This window comes from Condylura cristata, unplaced genomic scaffold (genome assembly GCF_000260355.1).
Source record: "Condylura cristata isolate star-nosed mole 26May11 unplaced genomic scaffold, ConCri1.0 scaffold00020, whole genome shotgun sequence".
Classification (NCBI taxonomy): Eukaryota; Metazoa; Chordata; class Mammalia; order Eulipotyphla; family Talpidae; genus Condylura; species Condylura cristata.
The window spans coordinates 7,883,441-7,903,231 of record NW_004567121.1 but is presented as its reverse complement, the minus strand read 5'-3'; the positions used below and the strand labels follow the sequence as shown (position 1 = coordinate 7,903,231).

Here is a 19,791-nt window from a genome sequence, read left to right as displayed (position 1 = left end):
TAGTGGCGTGTTTACTGTGGCACTGTAGGCCCTCGCAGGGGGCTAGCTCCAGCCCATACATCTTAAGAGCCAAGACTCTGGAGTTCAACATCTTGACACATTATTGGGTAGAAAATTAAATCATCAGTAAAGAAAGCACACTGACAAAAGTACTTTTAAATGAATTTTTGGAAAAAGGAAAAAAAAAAAACCCTGAGTAAACTGACTAACAGGAGGTTTCTGAATAACGAAGACATATTTTATATTTGACACCAATTGGCAGGTTTTTTAATATCCTCATTTTTCTTATTCTTTCTCACACTCTTGCTTCCTTTTACTTACTCACTCTCCTTTTTCTTTCTCACTTAGCCAAGAAATCAGAACTAGATTGATATCAATAAAATTTTCCACTTATCACATCTCCTCGATCAGTCTGTGTTCTCCTGAGAGTTAGTGAGTCTTATGGGCTTTTAGCGATAAAGACCACTTTCCCATAGTTCTAACATGCTTCACTCTCCTGGGCTCAGGTCTAGATATGGATATTATTTCAGTGTATATAGCTGAGAAGTAGCTATAATCTGAATTTGACAGTAAAACAGGTGATTACTTCCCTAAGTACCTTTGTAAATCAAGAACCCTTCTAATGAAACATCTTTAAGATTTCTTTTAAATAGTAGAACATGAAATTTACCAGACTTCATAAGCCGTTAAGATCCCTCCTGACTCAATTCTAAATGCCCTTCTCCTCCATGAATACTGTGGAATTGAGGAATGTGGTTACAAGAAATAATGTCCAAGATGTTTGTTTAAAGGGGAACCCAGGGCTCCTGTCCCCAACTCGGTATGTAGCCAGAAGATCTAGGAAGGACCAATGGTTTCCACTCTGCTTGTGTTTCGTATATAAAATTCAGTGGAACATAGGGGTAAAAAGCACTGAAAGAAAGGTACTTATGGAATTTCCAGGTGTGACTATCCGATTTGGATGATTTTTCTCCTTTTAAGTATTTATGTTTGAAAAGAAAGCCACTAACAGTCTGTCAGGGTGAAAAATCACAGACCTTGCTGATACTGCAGCCCAAACATCTCCATTTTATAGTGGTTGTACAACGGCATATTCTTTCTGCTTTTAGGCCTGATGTATTCTGTCATTGTCCTTCTTGCATGTAGGATCTGGATCCCATGTGTAGATTTATTGCATCACTGTGAATCCATGATTGCATTTATTTGGGATGTTACGATCTGCTTGTGGGCAGCAGAAGAATGCGCATCTGATTCTCACTGAAGGTGCTCTTACAAGTTGAGTATTTGTTAATCCTGAACAGTGTGAGTTTATAAAACTTTAAATTCAAGCCCCTTGAACTCTTCTTACTGGAGACACAGTAATCCTGTCACCTACCCACAAAACTAGAGAAATGGTTAGCATTGTTAAGGTAATAAAGGCTCTCTTAGTTATGTTTGGTATTTTTTTCTATTATGTATATTTATGCAAATGTAATCTTTCCTTATCTAGTGTAAAAATTCTCAAAAGCATCTATGCTCACCAGAATATTTAAAAATAAAAAGTGAAATATTCGTGACATAAATGCAGCCCTTATTTTAAAACATACTGGTATGTTTTAGGGAATTTTGATGATGAGGTCAATTCCTTGCTGAAAATCAGAGTTACTCCATTTTCATAAGTAGCTGAAAATGAAAAGCCCTCTCTCCAGTCCATTATCCACTCGTACAGACAGTGGCTAGCTCTGTTTGGTTCACCAGAATTATACTTTGCATTTAGAGGGAACCCAGACTCCACTTTAAAATGACTAGTTTTTCAGCTCTAGAGACTGAATGGGAAAATAAATTAAGAAATATTTTTTTCATTGAGAGGTAAAGTGTATAGGAAAGAGTCCACAAGAGCCAGAAGACATAAAATAGGCCTTCTCCATGGCAGGAGATGCCAGCGGTCTTAGAAGATAGCAAAGTAAGGTGATATGTTATTGCCAACAATTTATTCAGCAGATATTTACTGATAAACTATTACATGTCAGGCCCAATGTGAAGCACCAGAAAGAGAGCAACTAGTTTTAAAAAAGAAAAAGACAATATTCTATGTCCCTTGTACTTACTGACTAGTAGGAAGCAGGATATTATCTAACTAACTTGGATCATGAGTGATGAGGATGATAATAATCAGGAAGATAGTACCTTCTATAAACTGGAGGAGAGTAAGACAAAGGAAGTTTTTCTGAGGAAGTGCCTTCTGAGTTCAGAGTTTTATATGCAAGACATGGATGTAAGAACATTTCAGAGATGGGAATAGTAAGGAGCAATAGGCCAACAGTGAGAGCAGAGTGAGGCAGGCAGAGAGTGGCCCCAATTAAAGTTGCTGGGCTAAATGAGGTGAGATCATACAGAGCCTTGTAAATTGTGCCACTTTTTAAAAAATTTTGTCCAGTAAAATGGGAACTTCTGAAAGCTTTTATGAGGGTAGTGCATGATCCCATTTGAGTTTCTGACTCATAGAGACTAGAGGACAAGAATGGGGGATGATGCCACATACAAGGATAACGACAGCTGGAGAGGTCATGGTGGAAGAAACAGAGGCAGGCGCAGGGCTCAGGAGTGTCCCTGGTGACCGATGAGAATCAAGTCATAAAAGCTGCCCACACCTTCACACCTCCTCATAGCACCTTTCCTATCTGTTTTGAGGAGGTCACAGCACAGCAATAAGTGAGCGCTGGTTAGAGAAGAGAAGGCAGAATTTGGTCCAGTCATCTGAATGATGAGTGACTAAGTCAGCTTCCTACCTTTTTTGTGTTTTTTAAAGATTTATTTATTTATGGGGCACAGGCCAGAGGCACAGAAGGTGAAAGGATTCACCAGAGACAGAGTGGGGAACAGAACAGGCAGATCTACTGAAACACACTACTGAGCGGAGCAGCGGGCAGGTCAGGAGAGGTCTGCTGAGCCATGGGGGTCAGTTTCTGTGTGGGGGATCGAACTTGTGCTGGAGCAGTTGCACATAGCTTCATAGTGCAGCACTTTAACCCCTTGCACCACCAGAGAGGGCCCATTCTCCTACCTTTTTAATGAACAATTGCCCAGGGGATCATGCCCATGTCGCTTTTAAAACAGATTCACAGAGAAAGCTTTGGGTTGCTAGATTCCTTTCCATGTGCACTGCTGAGCCAAACCATTGCACTCAGCACCTCTTTGGGGATTGTCCATCCTTAAGGTTAGCACGAGTGTGCCATTTCCCAGGACCTGCAGCGTGACCCCCCCACCCCATCATGTATCAGGTTTCCCTTCCAATATTGACCCAGAGAAATCTAAAATACTACACAGTAAAAATTTGAGGTTGAAGGCAGGGAAAAGATAGAGGGAGACTGTGAAAATACCCTGCTAATAGTAGGAGAAATGTAAATGAAAAACACTTAGGAAGAGATGCCTTTTATAGCATCTACATTATTACACTAACAGAAGTAAATTGTATTTTGATTGTGGCCGGTTGAAAACCACATCCTACATGTATGAGGTATATAATCAGCTTAATCAGCTGCTGATCCCAGGACAATTTCATCCCAGTGTATCGGGAGAGTGCAAATAACATAGAGTTTATTCCATTCTTCTTAGTAATTTAAATGTCACTTTGTTAAATGAACTTGAAGACAGATTTGCATTACTTGAATGCAGGGTTTCCAATAATAACGTAACACTTCTTTCCTTCCAGTAGCAAGGCAAAGGCTTAATATAAAAAGCAAGTGGTTACATTCAATGCATTTCCCCAAATGAGTGTCTTTTAATGCTATACTTGTTTCCTCCTGGTGTCAGACTTATCTTCAGAGTTTCACTAACTCTTCCAGGTATTAAGCTATAGTCTCACTTCTCTTTTTTTTATTATATGATTAACAGGGGCTGGGGAAACCACACTGTTGTTTGGCAGTGGCTCCCCTCACAGATGCTACCAGTAGGGGCGTGAGGGAGCGATGGTGCAGGTGGACGCGGTCGGGTGGCTTCTTCCTGGTTGCTTCCTGTCCTGTAGGCTCACCTGCACGCACACAACTGCAGTTCATTCAAGTAGCAGCAGCCTAATTTCCCCCCAGTGCTCACAGAATCAGCTTCACCTCATCTTGTCAAGACACCAGCACCAACCCACCAGCACCCCCTCCTCACCAGCCTGGGTGCTAGCTTTGAGGACTCTCTGCTTTCTGTTTAAATAATCTCCGCTATGAGTCTTAGGGGAAAGCGCTTCTTCCTAAGTGTTTCCTTTTTGCTTTTTTTTTTTTTTTTATCTCCTCAGCATCTAGTTAACAGTTCTTTTGTTGAATTATCTCTGCTAAAATAGCTGATGTGCTTTTAGCCTCCTGGCTGGGCCCTGAGAGATATAGGAGGTCTCGTGACATAACTAGAAGTCAAACCCTGACATTTGTAGGGTTTTGAGATTTCAGCCTCTTTCTGAAAGTGAGGTCATGTTGTTCAGGACTTAGTGTCATTGAGATGTTAGCGCCTCGATCCTGTGACCATGAAGACACACTGTGCTCTAGAGCACTTTGTGCTGGCTAGAAACCAGCTGGGCCATGCCAAGCAGCTTTGTATTTAACGAGCTGAAAAAAAAATCCATATAATAGAAGGATCATAGAAATGGTAGAAACAGACATCATACAGTAGCATTTGCCATTTTTTTCCCCAGCTAAACACTGCTGAGATTTCTTAAATAGTAAGTAGAGATTTGTTTTCCTGAAGGCGGCTGATTAATATAAAAGAAATATATGCTCTGGTTTTGATGGATATTGCTCATAGCCCTACATTATCTTTTTGAAGAACTTTCTTATGGCCAGAGTTAGTCTATAGAACAAAGGGAACTATACTCAGCTGTAAAGTGCAAAACCATGCACAGAGGTGGGGTCAGAAAGCCATAGTTTCTGTTTCTGGCTCCAATGCTTGTAAGCTACATGCATGATTTTGAGCCAGATTCCTCATCTTTAAAAACACAACAGTGATTGTTGCCTTGAATGATTACTTTGAGAATTAAACAAGATAATGTTGATAAAGAGATGAACTTGACCTGCAATAAATTTGTGACATCATTCGCAGCTTTCCTTTCTCTGACCAGTATCTGCTCTTGCACTCACTCCTGGTTGGGTTGACCCCCTTAAAGTCAAAACCTATCACTTCAATGTGCAAACAAGGTGTGGACTCTTGCCATAGATAGGAATCACAATTTTCTTTTGCTTTCCACTGTATGCTCTCCTCATCTCATCATAATTTGTCCTGCAACACAGCGTATACTTTACATTTTATGTAACTAGTTTCACATCCTACTTTATTTCCAATAGTTATCTATTTCTTTCCTTTCTTTGGTACATTAGGAAATTACATAGCAATGCAGCAGAACTTAATCAGCTTCTCTAGCCAGCCATCTCTGTCAGCCCTATTTACATGGACTGAGAATTTCTGTTGGGGAGGGGGGGCACAGGATTCTGTCTCTGCACTTTCTCTAGGCATATAAGAGGTCTCAAGCTTCCCAATTTATCCTTATTGTCAACCAGAAAACAATAGTCATTTTCTCCTGATTTAGTCCACTTAGTCACACACAGAATACATGTTTTAAACAAAATTCAAATTAAATGTCTAGCCTGCTTAAGAGACTTCAATATTTCTCCACTACTTAGATAGAGAATATAATCTGAGGTGTCATCTATCTTTACAGATGTCCCCCAGAACCAGTCATACCTCTCAGTAGTCATGCCTTTGGCACTGAATCTGGGATGGCGCTGAATCTGGTCTCTTAAGGCCAGGTCATAAGAAGTCTTGCAGCTCCTGTTGTTCTGGGGGAAGACAGATGCCATGTAAAAAATTCCAACCACTCTGACATCTCCATCCTGTGAAAAAAGCAAGTGAAGCCACATGGAAAAGCCCTGCGACACCAGAAGACACAGAGGACCAGCTATCCTGTGTCCCCGTGAAGCCTCCAGACAACTCCAGTCCCAGCCTGTGGCAGAACACAGAGAAGTCTTGAACTCCAAATGTGATGCCCACCCTACATCTGGGATCTGAAGGGAAATCCCTGCCAGATGTAGGACCCAGCTCAGGGTGATGACCTTGAAAGGGGGCAGGGACTCAGTGATGAGCTACTGGAGAGAGCCCAAAGAGAGAGAAAACCACCTTCTACTCATTCACTTTCTCTTGAATAATATTTTGTACACCTCTACCATGCCAGGCACTGTACCAGGCCCTCGGAACAGGCTAGGGCACAAGACAGTCAGAACTTCTACCCCTGGGGAACTTGCTTCCCAAGGAGAGAGCACATAAGTGTTAAATTAAGGATCTGTAAACTGCTTGTTGTGGTGGTGTGCTATACAGGAAACCAACATGGGGATATCACAGAGATTAAGCAGAGGGGGAAGTATTTTAAGATGTGATGGTCAAAAATTCACAAATGAGGGTGAGAAAGAGGCAGTCACACAAACCCCTGGGAGCAGGAGACAGAGACTAGAAGGCACCCCGTAGGTCCTAGGAATTAATGAAGATAGACTGGATAAGATCTTACAGCCCTCCATAAGCCAGGTTGGAGAGTGTAAAGTTTTATTGTAAGTGCAATAGGAAACCATTAAAGGATTTTTAAACTAGCCAGTAAGATAACTATGCTTTGAAAACATCCAACTATGTCCCAAGGAGGTCAGAATAGCCATATGGAGTCCCGTTGTCAGACTATTGGAATTGTGGGCCCTCCTTGGTGGCACAGGGGTTAAATCTCAGCACTATGAAGCAATCCACAGCCACTGCAGCATGAGTTCAATCCCTGGCCAGGGAGCTGACCCACACGGCATGACAGACCTCTCCTGTCCCTCCTGCTGTTTCCTTCAGCAGTATATTTTGGTGGATCTGTCTGTTCTGCTCTCCACTCTGTCTCTGGTGAATCCACTCACCCACCTTGCCCCTGGCCTGTACACCAGTTCTTGTATGCATAAAAACCAGATCTTTAAAAAAAAACAACAAAAAAACGGTCAGGGAGTCCAGGTGTGCAATCTCCAGCAGATATCCAGAGTCTAGAAGGTAAAGATGCAGGTGTAAGAAGATGGAGTCCTTTTCTCCCTCTAATGCCTTTTCACTGAGCTATGTCTCCAAAAGAAGAGCATGCCCAGCACCAGGGAATTCCTCTTCCAGTGGAAAGGAGGAGAGCTTTGCAAAGGGGAGCTTGGATGGGGCGTGTAAAGCAGCCTCTAATAGTGACTCAGTTCACTCTTGTTGCTACTCCACACAGTCTCTGAAAAGCTGGGGCTCCCGTGGCCTGACTGTACCCAGCACTGAGGCAGGCATGTGCGGCAGGCCTCAACCTGCCCACCACTAGGATGAGCGCACCTCCCGTTGACCTGGCTGCCTGTGGGATCTGCTGCCCTGTCTCCAAGCAGCCTTTTCTTGTTATCACTACAGCGTGTGAGAGGCAGGGGTCCTGCTTCTCTACTCAGCCTTCAATCACTGCCACCCACTGACTCCCATGAGGGGGGTCATCTTGCCCTTTCTTTTTCATCACAGGCAGAGATTGCTTTACCAGCTCCACTGAAAAATCCATCTTGCAAGTAAAGAAACAAACAAACCGAAAGCCAACTTTACAGTTTAGGTTTGTCCAGGTATTAGTAAGAATCTTGTCTAAAGGCACATTCAGAGCTGGGTGACAGCAGAGCTTAAAAGGGATTTTTTACACAGATGTGGGAAAAAACTAGGGAAGGCAAGGGAATTAGGGAAGGCAAGGGATGATGTATTATTGGTGGCTACTAACAGCAGGAGCTACATCTGGACTTGAATGGGGACAAGGGGAGGTGTGTGTGTATCTAATGGGGATAGGGATAGAAGCACTCATAGAAAGGATGAATATGAGATGGCTGAATGGGACCAGCACTATGTTAGCAGTATTTTGTAGAAGACAGGGAATCGTCAGAAGACAGGTGATAGACACATTTTCTTGACTCTTTATTCTCCCTCTGATGTCCTGATGGTGACCTAGACTGGCAGAATGAACTAGAAGCCAGAGGACAATGGATCCTGTTGGTGCAGCATGTACAGGTTTGGAGAAGGATGAAGAATGATCTGGAAAGGTAAATGGAAGATTCCCAACCTAGACCTACTTAGATATTTTGTCACCTATGCCAAGGTTTTCACGGGCCAATCCATTGTATATCCTTTGTCATGAAGATTTGGGGGTGAAAAACTCTGTTCTTCACACCCAGGACTTTTTATGGCTAAGAGACATGCTCTGAAGTTGCGACAGACACTGTGCCTGCTAAGTGGTGTCTCTGGTATTGCCATTACTGGCCCTGCTCAGGGCCTCATGACCTTGACTGTAAATTTCCCCTCGACTTGGACTGAACATTATTGTTGTGAGGATTTGGTGTCTTCTACTTAGTGATTTGAATCCTAAACCATGGCTGCATCCCTTCTGTTCATTGAACTTTATTTCATAGCTTGCTTTCCTTGTATCTGACTCCACTTTTCTCATTTCCACCCCCAAATGGTTTCACTACACTAAGCAGCGAGACAGTAAGTTTCTTTTTATTGACCCTGTGATTCAGGTGACTCGGTTCATCCTTGGCTTCACCTATCCCTATACTCACCTCTACGTAATGCTTGGCCTGGGCTCTGGAAATTAAGACCACTTCTTTGGGTGTCAAAGATCACAACTAGTTTAAATTAAAATCTATACTAGTCTTCAAGCCACTTCATCCTAGCTGGGCCTCCCTGTCCCCTAACTAGGTGGCTGATAACTCTATTGCCACCTCTCTCCCTGGATTACACATGAGTCTTGTCCTCTCCTTCAAAACCTCCTTCAGGATCTTGGATAAGGTGTCCTGTATTTACTTAATCTTTGGTTTGACTTGTTCTAGGGGCTCCAGTGCCCATCATTATACTTCATCTGTATTTGTCAACTTTGAATTGTGGCATTCACTAAACCAAATCTTTATTTTCATTCCCACCTCTCCCCTCAGGTTTTACTTTCTCACCCACTACTCTTTCCTCATTTGACCCTTTCTACTCATTTAGACTCTAGTATTTCTTCCCAAGACAAGGAGAGGAGTTTCAATATTTTCTGCTGCATGGGGGTTCCATCAATGCCTCCTACATACATATACAAGCTTGGTTCTTAAGATGAGACTTCTTCATAGCATTCAGGAGCATTAAAAATTCACTGATGGTCTTTTAGTTTCATTTTCTTGCATTTTCCAAAATGTACAATAGTATATTGTAATTTAAGGTGAGGAAATGTTTCATGTAAATTAGACACAAGATTTTGAATCTACAGGATATTTCTAGGATTTAAAAAGGATCTTTTAGAGGGAATTACATTATTTGGTGTTCTGAATAGAAACAGCTTTCAAATGAAAAGACACTGAACACTTTAAAATGCTTTTGATGGCACTTACAAGCCATGGGTGGAGTCACAATTTGGGAAGGCATCTAGCACTTTCCTGAAGTGCAATTGCATTAAATGCTGTTTCTAATCATAAATGTTATTGCCCTCCAAAAAGATTTCAAGGTGGTTCCACATTAAAGAGTGAAAAAGTTCAAGGAGGACCGTCAAGTCATGGGCTAGTACCAATTCCCAGCACAGAAATTAGAGCTGACATCTTATAAGTAGGATTCATATGGAGACAGTTCTTGGAACTGTCTTGGTATAACATTTCATTAGTATTTTGTACATTGCTTTACACAGAGTAAAAATCAGTGACTGACAATGAACATTTACATGTTCAAATTCTATCCTGCACATTTAATACTGACTTCTGTCTTGATGCTCTTTTATAATGCTGTGTTCATTGTGACTTCCACCATGAGCGTTGTTGGTTAGGCAGATTTCTACTGCCACCAAAATCCCAACTCAAACTCACTATCAATAAGTATGTTATCTCTCATAGCAGGAAACACTTCAGGAGCTGACACCAGATTTGGCTGATGAGCAGAACAATGTCATCAAGGATCCAGATATTTGCCACCTCTCCTCAGTTTTATATCAAGATTGGTCACAAACAGCAGCACCCATTCCAGTTGACATTGCAGATAAGACATTGTTTGGAGGGAAGAGCAATTATTGTCTCTTCCTGTCACTGTCTTTGAGAATAAAAGACCTTTCCAAAATCTTCTTAGGAGGCTTCCTACCCCTTATATCTTACCCATGAGGATGGGTCACAAGTCAATCTCAAGGTCACTAACATGATTGCATTTTGTGCTTTGTCTCCATGGAATGGATCTGGGAGGAGATCAGCCACGACATTCATGGCACATCTGTGTAGTGACTTCAGTTTGCCAAGTGCTTCATACACTCATCCAACAGCATCCCTGTGAGGTAGTAAAAGCTACTATTGTTATCTCCATCTTAGATGAGATGTCAGAGACTCATAAAATATTACTTTGTTTTAAGAAATGTGCTCCTGCAAGAAATGGTAAAAATAGAGTAACACTATTTTTAAATTCCACATAAAAGCATGAATCTAGTCTAATGGTAGCTAACTCATTAGGAGACTGACTAGTGGGGAACATTGTAACAAATCAGTCTGATAATGGCTACAGAGCCTACTAATCAACAGAATATCACAAAAAATAGAGGCACCCAGGCACTATGGTAACTTGATGTTATGTAACAGGACATACACAACACAGACCTGCACCTCATTAAGTCTCTGAATCTAACTACCAGCTTATAAGAAATACTGGGGACAGAGGAGCACATTAAAAGGCACCAAGGGAATGTGATGAAAATACTGAATGTGAGAAATTTTACAAAGCAGATAATCTGGTTCCTCAACAGATGAATTGCCAGGGAGAAAAAGGGAAAGGGAAACCTTAGAGATTAAAAGAAATTTATAGATTAAAGGAGACATACAAGTGAATGTAGTTTGGTCTTTGTTTCCATCATGACTTGAAGAAACTAAGATTTAATTTAAAACTATGAGAACATGTAGAAAATGTTAATGTTAGGTGGGAATTTTATAGTATAAAGGAATTTTGGGATTTTTTTGTTGCTGTTGTTGCCTATAATGACAATAATATCTTTAGGGACATATTCTGAAATATGCTTTCAAATGATCCACACTGAAATTTGAAATCCGGATTGGAAATAGCCAGATTCAAAACTTCCAAATTAAAATCTGAAGTCCAAATTTCAAATAATTGGTGTGGGGGGAATGAAGAGGAATTAAGGTACAGATATTTGGCCTTGCAGGTTATCAGTAAAGTTAGATGATGGGCACATGGGAGCTAATTATATTACTTTTCCTAACTATGTCCACATTTAATAAAAAAGAAAATTTGAAAAAAGAAACACTGTCCTAGAGAGAGTCTTATATCCACAGATATATTGGAAGCTTTCTTTTTTAAAATTACATTTATATCTTTAATAAATTTATGGATTGAGTGGCCTGAGAAGAGGCAGCCCTTTTTTTCTTTTAAAGATTTATTTATTTATGCATACAGAGCAGGAGTACCTGCCAGAGGTGCAGGGTAGATTCACCAGAGACAGAGTGGGGAGCAGAATGGGCTGACTGACAAAGTATATTGCTGAGGGTAGCAGTGGGCCTGCTGGGCCATGTGGATCACCTCCAGGGCAGGCATCGAACTCAAGCTGAAGTGGCTTTAGCTTCTTAGTGCTGGGCTTTAACCCGCTGTGCCACCAGGGAGGGCCCACGGGCAGCCCTTTTAATAATTCTTTGAGTGAATCGCTTAATTGACATGTACAGTTCATCTTTTTTTTTTTAATCCCTCTCCATTCACAGATACATTGTTGAATATTTATTGACTCTCTCCTATGTTCCAGATGAATAATAACCACTGGGCAGTGGTGAGCTACACAGACAAGTGCTCAGTCCCCTGGTAGTTAGTTTCATAGCAAAAAGAATGGATGAGAGAAGCGGTCATAGCAGGAACCAGCATAGGGCTGGGAAGTTCAGGGCCCACCGCCCTCCAGAAACATGTCCACAGTCTGTCTTCTTCCCCTTAGTCTAATCTCAATTCAAATACCAGATGGAAATTGATTATCAGACCTGAGCTTGTCAAAGTTAAATGTCTATTGAGGATTAGCCAGCGGATAATATACAGATTTCCTTTCACAACTTGTCCTGAAACAGATGGTTTCCTGTTCAAACTCCATAATCTAGCTTACTGTTGTAGCATTATGTCTGTCACAAGGATAATTTAATTAATGCTCCATGTCCAGTGTCACCCACATTTTCAAGCCTTTGCTACCAGATGAAGTGAGTCATATGTATTTTTTTTCTAGATTAGTGTCTAGAAAGTTGTTTTTCCTGAGTCCAGAAAGTGTTCTCTATTCTCTTTTCCTCCCCATTTGGCCCATCTGTCTTCCCATGTGGAGTGATTTCAGAATGTTGGGGTTTTTTATTATTATTATTATTATATTAGTTTATTTTTACATATTTTTGTGCATTTTTCCATCTGAGTTGATTTCAGAATGTTTTTAAGGGAACCCTTGTGAAACTGGAGGGTGAGGATGTTAGCTACAGAAACCATTCCAGCAGAAGTAGTCAAAGGTGGTGTAATTGAAGGGGGCCCTTCAACAGCAAGAGATTAAACATAGAAATTGTTCCTCTTTACTTCAAGTTCCTCCCTTTTTGTCTCCAAATGCACAACACTTGAAGTCCTTCATGGATCCTTCTGCAACCTGAGGATGGATGTATAGAGGCAAGTATACCAAGTGTCACGTTGTTCAATGGACTTTATTGATAAGACTATGCTCAGGATAATTTTCTATTTAAATAGTACATCCTCTGGCAAATACCTAATAAGCGAGACTGGGGATAGCATGGGATGCATGTTCCCAGCATTGCACAGGTTTCATTTTTATTCTTAATTGCATATCATGTCATTGAAATGTATATTTGATTTTTTGGCCTGAAAGAGAAACCAAAGGTCCATGAATGGTGTGCATTTCTTTCTCAAAGTGTTTAAAGTGAATAAAACATCCTTTGTCTTTTACACCTTGACAAAATGAGGATATGTGTTTTAGGGGTAATATTTAAAGATTGTAATATGTAAATACTAAGACAGGACTTTAATAACATTGGTATCAAATATTTTTAACTTCAAAAATCACAAAACAGTGACATTGTTTGGAAAAATATTAGGGGCTATATAGAAAAGAAAAACACAAGAATGCTAGGAAGATCCCCACAGATATTGCCTCTTCAAATGTCCTTGTACCATCCTTAAAGGTGTTCCTGTGGGCATGAAAATCTCTAGGGTTACTGACTGGCTGCAGTCAGGTGGTGTGAAGTCCAGTGACTTAACCACTATGCCTTGGAACTGGCTCTCTGGGCTGCAGGGATGGCAGGGCAGAAATCCTGACCTCCTGAGCCATCTTGGGAAGGATGGGGGTGCACAGAGGGGCTCTGATGCTCCCCGCCGCTTTGTGTCAAGTACATTTTGCACTTTGATGAACCCAGCGCTCAGACAGACCACCAGCCTACAAAATGGAATCAAGAATGGTTTCCTCTATTGGTGAAAAACAACTAGCAAAATGAGTAGAGGTGACCTGTCTTTTTCAAAATGAACAGTGACATTATCACGTGGTAAAACTGGGGAGATCTGAATGATGCCTCTAGTTTAGTTAATAAGACTATACTAATTTTAATGTCTTCGTTTTGACAAATGTGCCATAGTAATGTAAGACATTAACATAAGGAGAAGGTAGCTGAAGGGTACATGGGGGCTTTCTGTACTTCCTTTCTGGAAATCTAAAATTATTTTAAAATGTAGAGTTAAAGAAGTAAAGTGCTGAAAATATCTCATTTACAAGGAGAGCTAAAGGAGTTAGACTGAGAGATTTGATGCCTCACAGAGCATGTCTGTTTGCCCAGCTCGATATAGTGTCAAACCTAAAAATATTCTGTGAAGAAGGGCCTTGAAAAATGCATTTCAGACACTGAGCATGCACAGTTCATCGTGCGACCTGCAGATCAGTGGGATGGCCTATTGTCATCTGTTTGCACCTGGAGTGGTGGAGGCACAGCCTGGTTCTATCTCTTTTATGTCCTAATAATGCTGCCTTTCCGACCACCCATTGAATCAAGTCCCTACTGCATTTCACACTTGGATTAACTCAATCATGCAAATTATGTCAAGCCTAAAAGAAATCAGGCTGTGGGCAAATAAGAAATGCTAATAAAAATTGAAAATACGGCTCACAGCCGCAATGCTCCTTTAATGACGCTGTGGCCCACCTTCCTGAGATTCACAGACTGTGGCTGAGAGAGACAGGGAAAGGCCCACAGATTTGGTTTATAACAAAACTGAAAACCACAGGGCTAATTAGGCTCCCAAATCTTGATTCAACTCTTTCAGTGCCAATCCAATAAGATTGGCAGGGTAACATTCCCCATACTGAGCATTCTTTGAAATACTTTTGTTTGACTTTTACCAAGTAGAACTTTCTAGCAGATTCTTCGTAGGTTTCCTAAAATTCCTTCCCACATAAGCACCATGAGACTTTGGCCCCAGCTCTCTTCTCTGCTAGTCCTACTTGGAGCACATCTCGTAGACAATTATACACGTATGTCCAGGTCCTCAGGGCCTTCTCAGGCCCAGTTAAGACAAAATCTCTTCAATCAGGGCCTTCCTGAAGGCCTAGGGGTTAAGTCTCAGCACTATCAAATTGCCAGCATGATTTCAATCCCGGCCAGGGAGCTGACCCATATGGCACAGCAGACTCTCCTGTCTTGTCCACTGCTCCCCTCAACAGTGTATTTTAGTGGATCCACCAGTTCTGTTCCCTATTCTGTCTCTGGCAAATCCTCCCAACTCCCACCTCTGGCTCACACCCCAGTGCTTATACACATAAATAAATAAATCTTAAAAAATAAACCACCACAGGCCCTCCCTACTGGCGCAGCGGGTTAAAGCACAGCACTAAGAAACTTAAGCCACTTCCGCATGAGTTCGATCCCCGCCTGCCCCGGAGGAGATCCACATGGCGTCGCAGACCTCTCCTGACCTGCCCACTGCTCCCCTCAGCAGTGTACTTCATTGATCTACCTGTTCTGCTCCTTGCTCTGTCTCTGGTGAAGCCTCTCACCGCCCCTGAGCCTCTGGCCTATACCCCAGTTCTGTATGTACGGATAAAAAAATCTTAAAAATAAATAAATAAGTAAATAAACCACCATAGCAAAACCCACACACACAAAATCTCTTCCTTCAGAAATCTTTCCCAGCAGCTTCCAAGGGAAGGGCTCTCTAACTGGCTTGTCACAGACTGCATGCAGAGTACTCACATGGACTTGAGTGTTCTTTCTGGATAGAATATAGGTCCTTGATCAGGCAAGAAAAATAATGATAATAATGAACAGCCACATACCAGAGACATTTTGTGGGGGTGGAGTGGGGAATGGGATCAAAAACAGTGGGGGGAGGGAAACGCACTAGACTATGGTGATGGCACATGGGTGATTTGGTGATGGGAAGCCCACAGGGATTACAAGATGAGATGAAAAAATGCACAAAATGATGTAAAAATAAACTATTATATTATTAAAAAAAAAAAAAAAAAGAATGTAGGTCCTTGATGGAGAAGCTACACTATCTCAGTTTCTCCTGACAGATCTGGCATCCTGGCTTATCCTCACTCTGGTGGCTGCTCCATACCCATCATTAGAAGGATTTACTTGGAGTTTAGTGATAATGAAGAAAGGACCACATGGCAGAGGATATTACAGTTGTAATTTCTTTCTCAGGCTTGTTCCACACTCACACAATTTGGTTTTAATTTCCCATTGGCAGAAGACATTAGACAAAGAAAGCACCCACCATGTAAGTTTCTAAACAAAAACCAAATTTAAAAAGAACCAAGAATACACAAGGAGGTGCTGGCCCTTCTGGAAACCCTCCAGGGTGAGATTCCAGCTAATCCTTACCTTTTAGGGCTGCTCCCAAATGTGTAGCAGGTGCTAAGACTTCATTCCTGACTCGCTCCCGAATTCTCACTTTACTCGGCTCTGGTCTCCCTTCAGGGGCTTTTACCTCCTTTGCTTTAAAGCTATTGATTTAAGATTCCCTACCCAGAAAACTTCCTGTATCCACAAACATGGATTTGATTTAGGCTTATTGAATACAGAAACTACACTTGCAGCTTCTCTGTATCATTCCCAGCACCTAGCACAGTGAAGGGGAGCAAAATTTGCAACCCCAAAATATGTCTCTTTGAACTGGTCATTTTTAAGAATACAGTGGGTCATAAGGAAAGCTCTGAAAATTGAATAGAAGTTGCCCTTTTGTAAGAGACATTTACGTTTTAAGGAAATCTGCATTTGTCAGGGTCTCTCCCTCTCTGACCCAGGAAGCAGAAGATGGCCAAATCGCTGCAAACTCCAATAGCATTCACAATTATTAGTTGAATTGTCTCCTCAACCAGCCAATAAGTCACCTCAGCAGGACATTCCTCCAGCTTACCCTGTCTTCACCTCACCTCACATCTCAACGTACAGCAAATGACGCTGCCCCTACTCCGAGGATGAGGAGTTCCTATTGATTATTTCAGAACAGCTTTTCTGAGGGCTTCTTAGAGGCCAGGTGTTGTGTTTTAAGTGATTCCTAAACCTTAGCTCATTTAATCCTTATGAAAACCTCCCTATAGATGCTGAATTACTGTTCTTGTATCCCCTTTATATACAAGGAACCTGAGGCTGTGGAGGATTCAGAAAGGTGACTTCAGAACCCAAACCTCCAAATGAGCAGGAAAAACAGTGTTTCTGCTGGTCTGGCTGTCTTTCTCCTCAGGGACGACGTAGCAGGCATAGGTCAGAGGTTCTGAGACATTCTTTTTCTTACCTGTGGTCACTGTTCCCAGCAGAAGGACTGAAACATCACTGGTCCTTTCTTCTGGGCTGGTGTCACCTGACCAAATTGACCAGGTCTTAGCTCCTTCTGTCCGGAGGAGGCTGCCTGGAGGTGATATAATACAAGGACTACAGGTACCTTTAAGGGGTCTGCAGAGTCCTTCACTGATAGGTGTTTACAAGCTGTGCTCTCCATAGACTTGATTTCACATTTATCTTCACCTTTCTGCTTCTCCTGAAGAAAGATCCATGGCAAATATTTGTAGTTAAATTATTCACCATGATCATTTGAATCTTAAACCAACTCATATTTAATGTCCACCCAAATAGGTGGGCTAACAACAACCCATGCTCACTCCCTCCAGGTGATTGGCATCTCCTGTTCCACCCACAATTAGAGAAAATACCAAAACTCAGCAGTGATATTGCTTCTGGAGGCTTGTTGGAACTCCAAACACATACCCCTGACAGATACAACAGGGATTAATGAGCCGTGACCAGAAGTTTGATTTTTCTGTCAAGTGCTCCCATCCGTTTTTAATAAACAGTAGAACAACATAAACTCTATCGCCAGCTTTCCACAGCTTAAACCAAGCCAGTTGCTCTTGCACCATGAGTGCTGAGCTGAGTTATGACTCGAAACGACCAACAAATGCTTTTACGAGCCCCATCGGTCGGCTACACTGGCGACTGGCTTCGCTTCCCGGCTTCCATGTCTTTGCCTCTGTTCACTGTGGCCTCCTTGGTGTTTTGCCAGGAGAAAACGACAAGTGTAATATCACATTTACAACTAAATGGCTTCAATTTATTGTCATTGGTGTAAAAGTGCCAAAATACCCACTGTTTTTCCTTTAAGCCACGCTGTGTGTTCTTTTGCAGAAGGCAGTCTCCTGCGAGGCCTAGTTGTTGAGCCAAGGTACAGAGAACGCACAGTAGCAGATGGGAAGAACCAGGTAGACTGCAGGGAGACGCCTGTGCCATGGCTCTCTTCGTCTGGTCTGATGAAGCTGTATTTTGCTTCCTTGCAATAATCTGTCCTTCTTCTAACTACTATCAGAACTTGCTTTGTCCACATTTGCTGAAAAACTGCAGGCTCAAAAAAGGTTCCCAGGTTGTAAAAATGATTAGGAGTAAGAATGTGTTTCCTTCTTTTTTTCTTTTTGGTTTGCAAAAACCAGCCAGGGTTAGTGGGGGGACATTTGGTTAGTGGGGGGACATTTGCTTCTTCATTCCCTGATGCAGTTGCTAAGACTGACTGCCTTAAACCAAACTGACCACAGGATGTCACCAGCGTTCCATAAAAATTTCCCTGTAAGGGCATTTACCTGGTAAAGTAAAACTTGTTTCTTAAGGAAGAAAGGTCAGAGCACACATACATGTGGTTGCACCTACCATTGCAAATTCTGGCTCTGGAGAGGCAGTCTCGGCTTCACTGTAGAGAATCAAAGCTGCTCCGAACTGAGGTTGTCCTTGAAGAAGATAAGCCAGCTACAAGTAAAGCCACTAAACTTAACAGCCCAGAGCTGCTATTTAATTGCCCCTGAAGAGAAGTCACCCGGAGGTGAAGTTAATAACCAATACCAGATCTTATTTTTTTCACTTTCATTTTCTGTGGGAGCTTCATGTTCAAATAATGTGGTAATCAATATCTGTGCTGCTCAGATACCTTCCTCAACATTTTTAGCACACCCCAAAATGAGACTCTAAAAATATGAAAGGGACACAAATAGATATCTAAACTTATTGGGCGAAGACATTTTACAATAGAAATTAGGAAATTATGAGCCCCATCCTCTCTGGCATTATGGCCGGGTGACACAGCGGTGATTTGGAAAGGCAGTTATGAATAAGATGTTTAAAGGACTGTTCCCAGGGGTCCATCAGTCACTGAAAATTATGGAGGCAAAGTGTAAGCATGCATGTGCAAAATGCATTCTCTTCATTCTGTCTCGTCACTCATTGTCAGGTCACAGAGTTCTCTGTGGAGAACATCTATGATTTGGGGTGGTGGGTCAAGTCAGCTCAAGGTCTCAGTGCTTTGTTGCCCTCCCTCCTGGCCTGGACGAGCCCAGTCGAGTAAATTCCAGTTGGTTTATGCTAGTAAAGCTTCAGGGGTTGAATTAACAAGTACATTACCTTTGTCAATTCTGGCATTATTGTCCTTAACTTTACTTGACTGAAATCTGTCAACTGACTGGGAGATGCTTTCCTTCCCCAGGGAGGCAGCTAGAGAGTCCACCTCCTACATTCGAAACAGTACAGGAAGAGTTTGGATGGAGCCTCTTTCCCCTTTTTTGAGTTTCTATAGCTGTATAAAATCCTGAACTTCTGTTATTTTTAAAAATGAAAGCAAGCAATGCTTGTATTGACATCGAGGCTGTAACATACTGAATTGTGTCTCCCCCACAACCCAATTCACATGTTGAATGTCTGGCCTCTCATACTTCAAATGTACTGGGGGATAGAACCTTTAAAGAGGTGATTACATTAAAAGGATGTCATATGAATGGATCCTAATCCAATACAACCAGGGTCCTAAGAAGAGATTTGGACACAGACAAACACACAGAGGAGATCACATGAAGCAACCGAAAAAACGTAGCCTGAAAAGTAACCAACCTTGTCAGCACCTTGAACTTGTACTTCTAGATATTGTGGGGAAATAAATTTCTGGTGCTGAAGACATCTTCCTGGTGACACTCTGTTATGATAGCCCATTTTTCAGGTGAGAAAACTGAGGTGAAGAGTCTGTCCTGTCAGGGTCAAACTGACAAAATGTAGCATTTTGCAAACCACAGGGACGGAGGGGCACTCAAAGGCTGACTGGCAGAAAAGAGATTGTGACATTCTTCATGGTCTCTTCTCTTTGATTCATGAGTTTCTGACAACATATTTTAACCTGTGAGTGAATTTGGGAAAGAATGCCCTTCTCCTAGGACATAAATTTGTTACCCAGAGTCTAGTTTATGTTCATTTTTTTTTTTTTTAAGATTTATTT

General features: G+C 41.7%; 1 long non-coding RNA gene across 1 annotated transcript in view; it reads left to right on the top strand.

Annotated features, from left to right (window-relative positions):
* Positions 1 to 17,672: 17,672 nt before the first annotated feature.
* Positions 17,673 to 19,791, top strand: part of LOC105853886 — an 8,724-nt gene continuing 6,605 nt past the window's right edge. Inside the window, exon 1 of the long non-coding RNA XR_001145635.1 lies at positions 17,673 to 17,746. This is a non-coding gene — a long non-coding RNA (uncharacterized LOC105853886). The remainder of the gene's footprint in view (positions 17,747 to 19,791) is intronic.